This window comes from Agelaius tricolor, unplaced genomic scaffold (genome assembly GCF_023055355.1).
Source record: "Agelaius tricolor isolate 1412-34295 unplaced genomic scaffold, bAgeTri1.0.p SCAF_2, whole genome shotgun sequence".
In the NCBI taxonomy this organism is placed as follows: domain Eukaryota; kingdom Metazoa; phylum Chordata; class Aves; order Passeriformes; family Icteridae; genus Agelaius; species Agelaius tricolor.
The window spans coordinates 40441998-40455697 of NW_027269262.1; the positions used below are offsets into that span (position 1 = coordinate 40441998).

Below are 13700 nucleotides of genomic sequence, written 5' to 3' on the forward strand. Positions count from 1 at the left end.
TAAGCATCAAAAGACTCTCTTCTTAGCCTGTGATTTAAATAACAGCTCAAGAAAAGCCTGAATTAGTGCAGCATTAAATTTACAAACCATCAGAAAAAAAATAGACATGAAGGATTTAGTTCAGAATGATAACTCAAAGTAGAAGCAGATAAAGTGCTACATAATTAAGTCTTTCCAAAGAGATATTACAAAAGACATCGTAAAAGACATTATTTTAAAAAATGCTTGAAATGCTACCAGATAAACAGGATGAAACCCTGAAAGCAGTCAGGGTAAGAAATCAGTAATTTGGAGGTCAGGCTATAAACAGGAGATGTCGTGTCTATTACTATCCAGGCAGACATAAAACCATTAGAATAGTTTTGAGTGTGCATGATATTTAGACTTGTGTGAGATTTATGAATCATGTTTCTTATATGAACTACATTCTTTGTATCTGTTGACTGATTAGGAAAGCCATATATTGTATCAGTGTGGCTTTTCATTCTATTATGTAGTATAAAATCTACAAATTGATATTTTGAAAGGATTCTGTATCTAAAGCATGGGCTCCCTCTGTCTGTATACTTGAAGCTTGCATTAAACAGGTGTGTTTTTTCATAAAAGAGTAAGGAAATGTTCTCATTATTCCTCTACCTTCTTCCTTGTGCATTTTCAATATGAAAATATATGCATTTTATTAAATTTCTTTTAAATATGAAAAGCCTATGGTTTTAAAACTGAAGATCATATGCAACTTTGCAGTCTCTCAAGTCTTCTCACATGAAATATTGTATTGTCTTAGGTTATTGAACCCGATCATTTGTTAATGACCTTAGGTTTTGTATTGTAAGATGCAGAGAAGTGGAATATCTGACTACATTTCTGGACTTAATGTGCTCCTTAGTTAAGAAAAAAAATTAATGATTTAACAGCTTGGTCATCTTTTCCTCTTTTACATACATAATCATCACTACTAACATTCTTCTCTTTCCTTTTTGTTTTTTCCCCTGTGACTTGCAAATTTGAAGAAACTATCTTTGATTTTCCTTTGGATGAAACGTATTCTTCTTTAGCAGTAGGACATCTCTCACAGTGTAGCCTGATACTGGCAATTATAAAGAAAAAAAATAAAGTGATTGCTTTTATTTTTGGTTTCTGTACCTTCTTAATTGGTACACTGTGTCCTTCCCTACTGTGCATCATGCAGTGCAAGGTGTGTGAATATTGACCCCTTATACAGAGTTGGTGTGCCATTGTAATTCTGTGTCCTCCTGCAGAAGAATAATGAAATAACCCCTGCTTAGTGTAGATGTCTCAAAATATGCATTTAAAACATGGGGAAGAGTTTCAGTGAACAAGATTTCTGCATGGACTTTATTTAGACTATTTTTTCCTTTCCAAATAAAAAATCTACCAAAGAACCCCCGAAAACAAAACTTCACCAAAAAAAGAAATTTATAAAAGAGAAAAGAGAAAAATAAAAAAGCCCAAAGCTCTAAAATTATGAGTATTTGTAATAATTCCAAGAGAAACGAGTTAGTTTTGAAAAAAGCCTGAAAAGAAAGGAAATGCTGAGTTCGGATGGGCAGTGACCCATTTGTAAATAATCCTGTCTCAAAAAGATAGATGTTACATGCTCATAGGAAACTAAAGGACCTGAAGACAAGGGGGGAAAAAAGAAAAAGAGATGGCAGATAAATTGGTAACAGAAGTAAAAAGTCACACCACGGCCACATTCAGCTTTGGTATGTAACAATGCCTGAGAGATATAGAAGAGAGATATATAATACAAAGGTGGCAGTAGGTGTCAGACATATCTCTGAAGCTTGTGGTACAGTTACAGCTATCTAAAATAAAATCAGCAAGTGCAAGGGACTTGTTAGATAAGGACTCTGTCTCTTGGCAAAAGGAAATCATCACAGACTAAAATAAGCTGCTTCCAGGAGCTGATACATTAAAAGGATATGGCAATACCTTGTCATGGATTTCCTGCTCTTGTACATGTACATTTAAATTATACCTGCTTCTGAATAAAACAAAAGTATGGTTCTTGAAAAGGGAAACAGACTTATGGCAATTTTTCAAAGTGTAACATTTATCAAGTTTTCAATTGGCTTATTAGTATTGTGGTGAAGTTTATATCAGAAGACTCACAGAGTTTCCAACACCCCAGCAATCTTCAATCCCTGAGAACACTTATAACAAACAAAGGAATATCCTTTTAAAATTTCTTCTAATTTTCTCATTCTTTTGAGAATTTCAGTGAATAAAAAAAATAAATAACAGACTGTTTGTTCAATGTTTTTCTGGACCAGGACTAATCAAGACAGAGGTAAATGAGGGATTGCATGTTATGTGTAGTCGTAACTTCCTGGCTTCCCTGGAGACTCCTGGGAGCTAATATGGTTACCATGCAGAGGTGTTTTTCTGTATCTAGAAGCTGTAGGGAATATTATCTTACTCTGTTCACCTTCTGAATATTTTAATCTGCCACATTTATTTGTACCTATCAGTGAATTAAAAAAATAATATGTGATCTTCAGTTATCAGATGGAGACCAATTGATTCCTTGAAACAGCTGAAAATGAGTTCTTTTCTATTTGCTTTGTTGATTTGCAGTAGATCAACTTGATACTTTGTACAAGAGTTTTCTTCTTTCCTGGTAATTTTCTGCTGTTGTAGGAAACAGCAATCTCTAAGCCTGGACTGCTGTGAAGCCTTGGCTCCCGTAAATGGCAAGTGAAGATTGCTTTGTTCTTGCTTTTGCTTTTTTTCTCCTGCAGAAGGGGCGTCAGTGGAATTTCTCCAATAGATTAACTCCTCAGTGAAGAGACATACTTAGAAAGGGAAGTGTTCAATGCTGAGGTGTGTTTTTGACCATGCCCAGAACTGAAGGCCTTGGTGCAGGTGTTTTGTTGCTATGAGGTATGCTGGCAGGTGTTCCCTGGAGGCCATGCTCCAGGTCCCTGCAGACCAACTGGCTTATGCTTCAGTTATTGCATCAGGTTTCATCAGCTTTTTAATTAACAAAAAACAAAACAAAACTGATATTTTTAGTTGATACAGAAGGTTGGCAGTCTAGATCTTTATTTTTCTCTGTTTACATATTAGTCCAATTTTGCTAGGGAAATTATGATACAGGGTGCTCAAAACTATTGCCAACGTTAATCATTTGCACATTACTCTGCCCAAACAATTGTTAGAATCTATCAACCCTGGTATTTCATTTCAGATTTAAACAAATTGTTGCTTCAAGTGAGCTATTGGATTAATATTTTTGCTACCCAAGACACTGATAGTAACCTAGGTTGTTATGGATATATGATTTTATTACTTTATTCAATCAGTGATATCTAGGTTGTGAAATTAAAAAATACAACAACAGGAAAGAAACAAGTAAGAATTAAAACCAATTGCAATTGATTGACCAAAAATAAGTTTGGTTAAATTTGTAGTGACAATTAAGCAGACAGTATGAACTTGTCTTGTATGATACAAGCACTATCCAATACTACACCCTTAAATTACCTTTAGAACTGTCCTTTAGTATTAATTTAGGTGTTCGGAAAAAATAATCACCAGCCTATGCATGTTTACTGAGTGGATGAATGAATTGCAACTGAAAGGGATGTGCAGGCATATTAAGTGGGTTTAAATCTTTGCTTTGTGGAAACATTGAACAAAACTGGCCAAATGCAGCATACTGCCAGTGAAATCTTTGTCTTTAAACTAAGCAAAGTCAAATGGTGGGGGAAGTGCTGGATCATAAAGGAGAATACCCAATTATTCTTGTGCTTGGATTTGTCCTGGCTTCCACTCAGTTAGCCCACAACCTACTGTTCTACAATCTACTTTTAATTTTTTTTTTTTAAGTAATCTTACAAAAGCATGAACATAATTCTCCACAGATGGCAGGGGAGATATGAAAGTGGTGAATGTGTCTCCATTTCTTTCACTATTGACACTGGTTTTCATATTTGAAGCAGGTGTATAATTTTAGAACAGCCTTATGGAAACACAACATGGTCCATGCAGCACAACTCATTAGCTCCAATAGCTATGTTGAAGGTGGATTCTAGTACAAACCTTTTTATTATTTTTTTCAGTTAATAGCAACCTTCATACTTTGCAAGTACACATCCAGTACTGGGAAAAGGGGAAAGAGGTGCTTCCTTGCTTACAGTAGCTGTCTAATCATGTAGCTAATCATGTCTAACCAGAGAAAACTCTTCAGTGGGCATGTGTATTTATCTCAGTATGACTTGACAAAATGATCAGTTCTGATGCTGTAGATTGATTTTGTGAATTATCCAGTCCTAGATCACAAATACTATTGTGATCTAGGCTCCTTATTTTTCCAGTTGCAAGTTTCACGTTATTTTTGTTAAAAAATGTACTTATAACTTCAAACTTCAGAAGTTTTTCAGCAGATGCAATGACTGGAATCAGAGCATAAAATTTAATTAAAGAATTTAGGCACTGCCTTAAACATGCAATATATATGATAGTAGAGTGCAATATATGTGATAGGGATATATATTTATATTTATATTTATATTTATATTTATATTTATATTTATATTTATAGTTATATACACACACACTATATATATATATATATATATATATATATATATATGACAGTAGGGTGCAATGTAATCATGATTGTTCAATTAGAAAAGTATTATGTTTTCTAGTAGTTGTCAAAATTTAGGGCCAAGGAAAAAAAAGAACAGTATTTTACCACAGCATTTTTGCAACTTTCTTGACATAAGTATTTCTTCTCCATTCTGCTCCTGATCATATATTACATGCAGGCTTTATTCTGCACAACCAGTAGTTAAACTCAGAAGTTGTTATGCTTATAGTCACATACACTCTTTGCAAATGAGTTAGCTTTGACATAGATAATCACAGAAGTAAGGGACAAATTGTAGGTTGCAGCATTAATTGCAGCCTGCCCATGTGTAGAAACCATATGGTGGTATATGTCTCATTTATGCTCACTATATTCCAAAGGCTCAATAAAATCAACGTACGGTATTTATCAACAGAGTATAAACACTGCACATGCCTACAGAAAAATAGCTGCTTACAGTGCTTTTTACCTGATTTGTCCCTGGGGTTTGCTTGAAGGTATTTGCAGAATATTAAAATGACCTCCCTAGACCACAGGAGTATGGGTAAAATGAGAATTATTTTGATTGATTAGCTAATTACCCCAAAGTACTGTAGTTTATACTTTGCATATTAAGAGGCAGAGTATTAGGCGGTGGAGAGAATTAAACAACTTTAAACACATCAAATGGAATGAGTGTGCACAATTAGATAAAAATATTTTTGGAAGTCTTATTATTTTAGTTTGCTATGTATGTTTTGTGGTGTGGAAAGACAAAGACATTTATTTCTTTATTTATTTATTACAGTTTTTACCATGTTTGCTTTCATTGTATCCCTTCTGACTCTTCTGGGTTTTTTTTCTACTTGACTTGCACCTTTATTTTCTTATTGTCTGTGGCAGTACTCTGATAACTGGTGCAATCCATGGGCTTCTCTTAATACAAATGCATGGATAGAGAACTACTGCTGCAGCTTCCCACAGCTCTATGGCAGCTTTGGGTTAAAAGTCTTTTCCTTGGGCCAATTTTGTAGTAATATTTTTTGTTATGGATTTCTAAGTCATGAAATATTCATATATTTTGAGAAATCTTGCTTTGAACAGCTACTGGAAATTAAACTCAAAAACATTGGATATCAGTACACTAAAGACCACCTATCCTCAGAAATAAAGAGAAGATCCTGAAGATAATTTAACCCTCAGACAAATACAGAAAATGTTATTGGCCTGGAAACCTAATAGAGATAGATAGGTATGGTTTTATTTCTGTTATATACAGATAAAGAAACAACTGTTAACTGTAAGTGCAGCTGCATACAATTTTCAGACTAATCTAAAGCTTTTCAGACTACTTAAAACTGAATGCCTGACAGCATTCAGGTTTTTTTCTTTTTTTTTTTTTTTTCTTTTTTCTTTTTTTTTCTTTTTTTCTTTAAAAGAAGAATATTCTTCTTTTAAAGCAGAATATTTCCATTTATTTAGTGAAATCACTCTAAGCAGAGTAATTTTAAATGACACATATATTGAATAGGTTAATTCTTTTTTTGTCGTTACTTGGTGTCTGTGTTTGAGACTTGTATATTTACCATGGTTAAAATACTTTGATGTGATGGTGATCTAATATATTCTTTTCCTCTAATGTTTGCTTGCACTTGTGTTATGTAAAATCAATTAAGAAAAAAAGAAATAATATCATCCTTCTATAGTCTGTGTCAAAGACCCATTAAGATTAAATACAATACTTTGCAAAACATTTATTTCAAATTTGCTAATGTCAGGTTGTAGAAACTCTTCAATGATAAAGTAATATGAAAAGGATGTTTACTTACAGGAGTATATTTGTAATTTCAAACATAAGAGAAAGAAATATAGCTTATGACTTCATCTCAGTATGCTTTTGCAAATAGGAAAACTAAATCAAGGTACCTGATTAGGTGTAGAGAACCAGATGAATTCTTTTGAAAAACGAATCCTGCTCCATTGGCTGCAAGAAAAGGCGAATATTAGTCAGTTGAAGATCTACACAAATACATTTTCCTACTAACTAGCTCTTCGGCACCACCCAGTGCCTAACCCTGAATATGCATTTCTTTGTGATGTACAGCACAAAGTGAGAAACACCAGCCTCAGCCATAATGGCGCATCAGCCAAGGAGCTGAGCAAACTTGTGGTCAGGAATACTGCTGTAATTAAGGTTCTGTAGTGGCTGCATGGAATGTTCTTTAGATTGGAAACATATATGTTAGCTAGACTGAATTCCCTGAGGAGTAGCATCATGTTAATGCCCCACAAGCTTGTCTTATTTAGCTTGTCTTGGGCATCCTTATGAAAACAGATCATGTGAACATCCTGTTGCTCCAAAAGTACTTAAGACCTGTTCAACACACAAGCATCTAAACCACAAAGAATTGCTTGATTTTTAAATCAAAAAGGGTTTTTTTGATATTTTAGATAGCTTTACAGCATAGATGAGCAAAATGCTCATTCAGTGGCAGTATGTCAGAATGGTTTTGGGCTGCTTCTTTTTCAAACTGCTGGCATAAAACAAAGCAAGAGCTGAGAATCCTCAGTTTTATCCAGAAGCTCAGTCCTAAGATCACAATCCTTGCAAATATGTTTATTTATAAGAAACCCTGGGAAAAAAATATTTAAAGGTGAAGTTTGTCATTACACTGTTCTGTACGGATGCTTGGAGAAGTCCCTGCATATCATTATCACCAGTGACAGGAGACAAACTGCTTTTTAGTAACCAATGTTTTGATTCATCATGATTATTCCTTCTTTGAGAATATTTAGGGTAAAATGTTAGACTTGGTGCAGCTCATTCCTATTGAGTATTCCTACAGTAAATGTCAACTGCCTTATCTTCAATGGAGTACCTGTACTTAGAGAGTAAAAAACAATTATATTCCATCCAAAATTATCCTATGTTGTTGGGGTTTTTTTTCCACCCACTTTGTGTATTTTTACATATCTACCAAACTTCAAAGATTTTGCCAAAAGTCTCCAAAGAGATTTTTTGCAGTGCAAATGTTTCTGAGTTTTGATTTTCTGTAGAAAAATAGCAAGTTTTTCCATTCTTTCCTAAAGCTGATTTTAATAAGAGACTTAATGCAGATCAACACCCCACTGAGCAATACTTTACTCACTAAGCATCTAATAAGCTTTTTGCTAAGTTGCTGAATTGGGAATAAGAAGAACTCAATCTCCATAAATTGACCTTTTAGCTTCAGCTGAGCAGCTCTCTCCTGAATAATAATAGTAAATAAATAAACCTAAACAAAATGACAACAAGCATAAACCAGTGCACAGGAAGGCTGGGCAGTTTCATGAAGAAAAATGTAACCCAAAGCCAATGGTGAGAGCGAGGCAGGGGGAACTGGTGTCATCAGAGGAGACAAGCTTTGGTAAGTTGGCCCTGTAGTGCCCATGTGAATCCATAGGGACAAAAGAGGTCCAGGTCAGAGCCTGTAAGTCATATCAGCAAGGTCACAATCAGCAAGATAAGGGAACAAATGGCACAGGAACACTCACGGCACGGCACAGAGAAGGGACAAGGCTGATGGCTGATGGCTGCAGAGCCTCTTGATGTATTCAAGACATCAACAAAAGCCAAAGTTAATTTTTAGTGGACCAAATTCATGTTCAGGTTTTCTAGTGATACATGAAAAAATAAGAGATATGAAGAGTAGAACTGCAAATATTTGATTTGGCAGAGCATGTTCCACTAATGATGATTATTTATAAAGAAATCAAAAAAGATAAATCTCCCAGAAATGTCAGTTCTTGTGCAGCTTCTTTTTTACACAAAGAGCAGGTGGTACAACATATGTGCATGATGTGTGAGTTCCATCTCCTTCTCCTTTACAGAATCTCCAAGACTACATTTCCTACCTCCTAGTCTGTTCCCTGGTGTGTCCTACAAAATAAGAGAAGGTATGTAACAGTGTTAGATGATTTGGTGTTGACAGTATGACAACAGGAAACTTAACCTGTTTCTTTGGCCTCCCTGACTGAAGAATTATTTACTCATTTGAGGAAAACAGTAATTTCCTGATCCTTAGAAAACCCCATCACTTTAAAAGACTTAGTAGCCATGGCCATTCCAGTTAGAAACCTTTATTCATCCAAGAAGCTTTGGTATTCTCACAGGTAATATCCTTCCAGAGGCGTAAATGAAACCCCAGCTAACGAACCAGGGCCCCTAATTTTAGATTTCAGGACAGTGTTTCTTCCAGAAAATGCTGGCAAACAAAAAGGTGTTGTATCATCAGCCTTCTTTTTAAATTTTAAATTTTCCTTTAAATCAATGTTCATATGCCTAACAGATTAGTTATATCAGCAGCTTTTGGAACTGACAATTTTTTTTATTATCTCTTAGTGCTCTCATTGGTGGAAGCATCAATGAAATTTTACTAAGCTTCAATATTTATTTTATGTACAAATCTTACTGATATAAAATTAAATTATATTAGATTCAGAAAGTTACTTTGAAGAAAATCTGGTCATCTGGTCATAAATGAACTAGATAAATGGTTGATTTTCTTAAATTATGAAATTCACGATTAATATACTCTTTTGGATGAAAATACTGATTTTTCCTGGAGTTAACTCCATTTCAAGTTAGAACTGTCACTGATCATATTATATAGTGTTTGCCATCTACTAATGAATCTGAAAGAACTGAGACCATCCCACATTTTTAACAACAAGAGTGGATCCCACAGGGTGTTTTGTTCCAGTTACTACCTGCTACAGACAGAGGTAAGTAACTCTTCTCCTCACTTGGAGATATAAAAGTCTGCCTGTGTACTTACTGCAATACTAGGTCTGAAAGACATGTATATAAGCAAAATTATTCTAAGTGTAACTGCAGGAATAGAAAAATGTGATTTCACTACTACCCTTAGGCAGCAAACGATGTTTACTTTTTATGTCACTTACAGATAGATTTCCATTCCAAATGAATGTGAAAAAAATGTAGAAATATCGCGTAGACACTAATTTTGAAGGATAGAAAAAAAAATCATAAAATACTCAACTGCAAGTTCACCAAGCATTTCTACAGGCTTTTACCAAGGTACATTTTCCTTTTGTACATAGTCTGATATAACTTTGACATGTTGCCCAGTCTTTTTTCCTCCTCTTCTCCTATATCATCTATCTTTATGCAGCTTCCCAGAAGGATGAGTTGGTTCAGCTCACTGATGGCAGAAAGTACACTTCTCAGCATGTGGGAGGGAAGAGAGGATTAATTTTCTATCAAGTGAATGTGTCAGCCAACTCATCCTGTGGGCTCAAGCTTGCAAGGGAAAAGATAGAAGTGTGTACATGGTAAACAGGACCTTTCAGCAGCTGAATTCAGCTGCAGTGAAAGACTGTCCTTGTCACTCTGCAGTTAAGAGTCCAAGAACATGGGTAAGATTACTTGGAAAATCTTCTACAGAAATCACATGGCCAAGCAGTTTAGTCATGTATGAAAGGTTTTATATTTGCACCAGTCTCATTTAGAGGTGGGCAGCTCCCTGAATAGATACCAGCCTAGCATTATGTGCCCTCCTCTACTGTGGTAATGACTTGAGCTATGACTTCCTACCTGTGGTGGGTTAACTTGACTGAAGGTCAAACACCCCTCCAGACACTCTCTCACTCCCCCTTCTCAACAGGTCAGGGGGAGAAAATGAGATGAAAAAACACATGGCTGAGGATAAAGACAGGGAGATCACTTGCCAATTATCCTCACATGCAAAAGAGACTCAATTGGGGAAACTTAATTTGTTTTTTACTAGTTGAAATAGATTTGAATGATGAGAAACAAATATAAAAATCAGAAGATCACTCTTGCCTGTTCCTTTTCCTTTCCAAGCTCAACTTAACACATCTTTTCCCAGCTTCACTAGCTGTTATCCCTTGGCTGGTGTGGAAAGATGGAGAACAGGGTTGTGGTCACCCTGTACCACCTTCTTCCTCTTCTCACATCTCCTCTGCTCCATAGTGGATCCTGTTAATGGACTGCAGTCCTTCAGGGTAAACCCACTCCAGCATGGATTTCTGTAGAAGCTCAAATGTCTGCTCCTTTGTTGTGTCTGCACCAGCTGCAGGGGAAGCTGCAGCAGCATTTTGCCTTTTCTTAAATATGATTTCCCAGGGCATCACCATCTTGGCTGAGGGGCTCAGCAATGTCCTGTAGTAGATCCATTGGAGCTGTCTGTCTCCATCATGGAGGGCAGCTCCTGGTCCCAAGATACATGCTCTATACCTTTTGGATGAATTGCACCAAATCATGCTGTTTTTTACAGTATTTTCAAAGCATAAACAGTCTGCCTGTGAAGATACTAAATTTCCTTAGGGAGTGTTGGTTTGTCTTGATAACAGTGTTCTTAGCCTATGAGGTTATTGTGGATCTTCACTGCCAGTGACACTGCGAGTTACCCAGGTCTGCACAACTGAGAGATGGATTTCAAAGAAGGGGTGTAAAAAGTAGTCTTAGTAATAAGTTAAAGCAAAAAGAAGTTGAAGTTTGAGTAAAAATAAATTGAAGTTGAAGTCATTGAAGTTGTTTATTGTTTTCACAGTTTAGTTTTATATACTGTTGTGGCTCCAAACAGTTACAGTTCTAAGCAGTCACGTCATTAAGCAAGAATTTTCCCACTAGTTACAGAATCAGCCTACTGTTTGTGTTACTTGGCAGCCTTACAAAACTACATAGTTTCAAAAACCTCAATATCTGCATATGCTGTACTTTCCCTGCTCTTCTCAGTGACCTGAGAAGAACAGGGAAGTGACCGGTGGTCACTTATCCCAAGGCCACGATATCTTGATCAATATGCTCCACTGTACTTTCTGTTCTGTCCCCCATTTGTTCTCCCATAGGTTTCACTGTTCTAGAGATTAATCTTTATTCAAATGTCTCTATTCCTACTTAGATAAACAAGCCTTCTCCCAGTCCCACATACTTGTCCTGAGGTAGCTTTTTCTTTAGCATACATCATTCTTCTACAAGACACAATTCCTAGTGAAGGCATTATAGATTTAGTTTTATTTTTGCTTTCATGGTTTAGTTATATGGGGTATGATAAGGATTAAGTATTTAATGAGTATGTATAAAAGTATTTTCATGGTTGTGCTGAGCCATGAGACTAAAGATCACTCTAGTACTAGCCCTAATGCTATACTCTTTGAGAAACAAACAAATATAGCCTAAGAATAAAATTTACTACTTCATCACACCATTTCAGAAAGAAGAAAAGGATCTTTTATAGTTTTAGCTCCTATTGCATCTTTATTAACAGTCAATTACATTAATTTGTTTAAGCATTTATATTTTATCCTTATACAGATACTGCTTTGCATTATTGCATAAAAATATAAAGTCTTTCGGCTCTTCTCATTCATTTTTAGATTAAAAAAATTCTTGATTTCTTACCTGCAAACTCTGATCTTAGGTAATTTATAAAAAAATTAAAGCATGAAGGCTTCAGTTAAAAAAAAAAAAAAAGAAAAGGAGTGAAACAGGAAATTGTGGTGTGTCAATATCTGTGTCTCCTTTCTGTTCTGCATGAGTGATCCATTTTACAAGTTCAATTTCCTGACCTCAGCTTTGCTAAACTAGAATCTTATTGCCAAGACCCAGATAAGCTTATGTGATCCAACCATTTATTAGCCTGTAACTCAAACGGGGTTCAAGGTCCTGTCTTAACCTTTCAGTGATTTCTTCTCTAAAACCAAAAAAAGGTGACATCTTAGTTTCAAAGTTGGAAGAAAAATTAATAATCTTCAGGAGAGCCTAAATGTTAGCCCATTTTAAAAAAAATTTTCCTTTAAATTGTAGGTAAAAAAGAGACTGAGAGACAAACAAGTGAATAAGAGAATGAAACAGCCATTTCTTTGAGACAGCAGCTATTATTTCTTTGTAGTTAAATTTGATTTTTGTTTCTCATATAGCTAACATAGCTAATATTAGGGCATTTGATCTTTTTTCCTTTCTGGACAGAGGGTGATGCTTATATGCTGAATGAAGATGAAGTGTTTCAATTTTATTGTGAGGCATGCCAGGCAAGGTCAACTCAAAATAAAGGAACAAAATTCAATTCTTCAGATTACATAAAGGTACAATGGAAACATGTCTTTAATTTGGTGTTCTGGGTAATTCAGAGGTAAGAAATAACTTTTATAGAACTACTGTAAAAAATCTCCTAAACTGCTGAAAGTGGTTCCTGTGCTTCTGAAGTACAAAACTTCTGGACCATTTAGCCTGGTGCCTGGCATAGTCTCAAAGTGGCCCTCAAAGCTACAGTTAAAGAACTGTAAGTTTTCATACTGAAAAGAGTTGTTTCTCTGTAAATCAGAGAATGATTTAAAGGTAAACATTTCTAAGGATAGTCCAGTTTAATTTAAATGGCTTTGGAAATGTTCTGAATCAGGCCAAGAAAAGAGTACGATTGCTGATGGGTTTTTTCTGGCTTATAGCGTGTACCATAAAAATCATCTGCCTAAAGAAGCTCTTAACATTTCCACGTTTACTTCCTGGGTAAAATTACTGAAATGGTTTTAAACATAAAAATCACTCTTTGTCTTAACCATTGATATCTGCAATCTACACCAGTATTTATAGCACAGCATATTTCTGTGAAAATTCTCACATCTTCATAGCTCATATAATAGGCAGCAGCATATTAACTACTGTTCTTCACATCAAAATTACCTGTTTCTAGGAAGATCTGAAAGTATTGAGCATACTGGGAGACAGAAACAGGGATGCAATAAAAACAGGTAGTAATGAACATAAATCCCAGGCTGCACTTGTTTTCCTCAGAGATGTAATTTGTGTCAGAGCTGGACCTAACTTCTTCTTCATGTTCTATGGAAGGGAAAATGTGCTGATATGAATGACAATTCATGGGAATGCAACTTGCCTGACTTGTAGGTCCATGAAAGTGTTGTATGCCTTCTGTGACAGTAAATTTCACCACTGGCCTCTGATGGAAGGCCAGTCTGAGAGGGATTCTTCCATCAGTCTTCCCACCAGTTTCTTGTTCAGATGTGGAAGCTATTCACTTTTGTGCAAGAGGGCTAAAGTGACCTTTCTTACGGTTTGTGT

The 13700-nt window shown here is 35.5% G+C and overlaps 1 long non-coding RNA gene across 1 annotated transcript in view; it reads right to left on the bottom strand.

Annotated features, from left to right (window-relative positions):
- Nucleotides 1-6624, bottom strand: part of LOC139605203 (uncharacterized) — a 74211-nt gene extending 67587 nt beyond the window's left edge. The window contains exon 1 of the long non-coding RNA XR_011684286.1: nt 6527-6624. This is a non-coding gene — a long non-coding RNA (uncharacterized lncRNA). The remainder of the gene's footprint in view (nt 1-6526) is intronic.
- Nucleotides 6625-13700: the final 7076 nt, after the last annotated feature.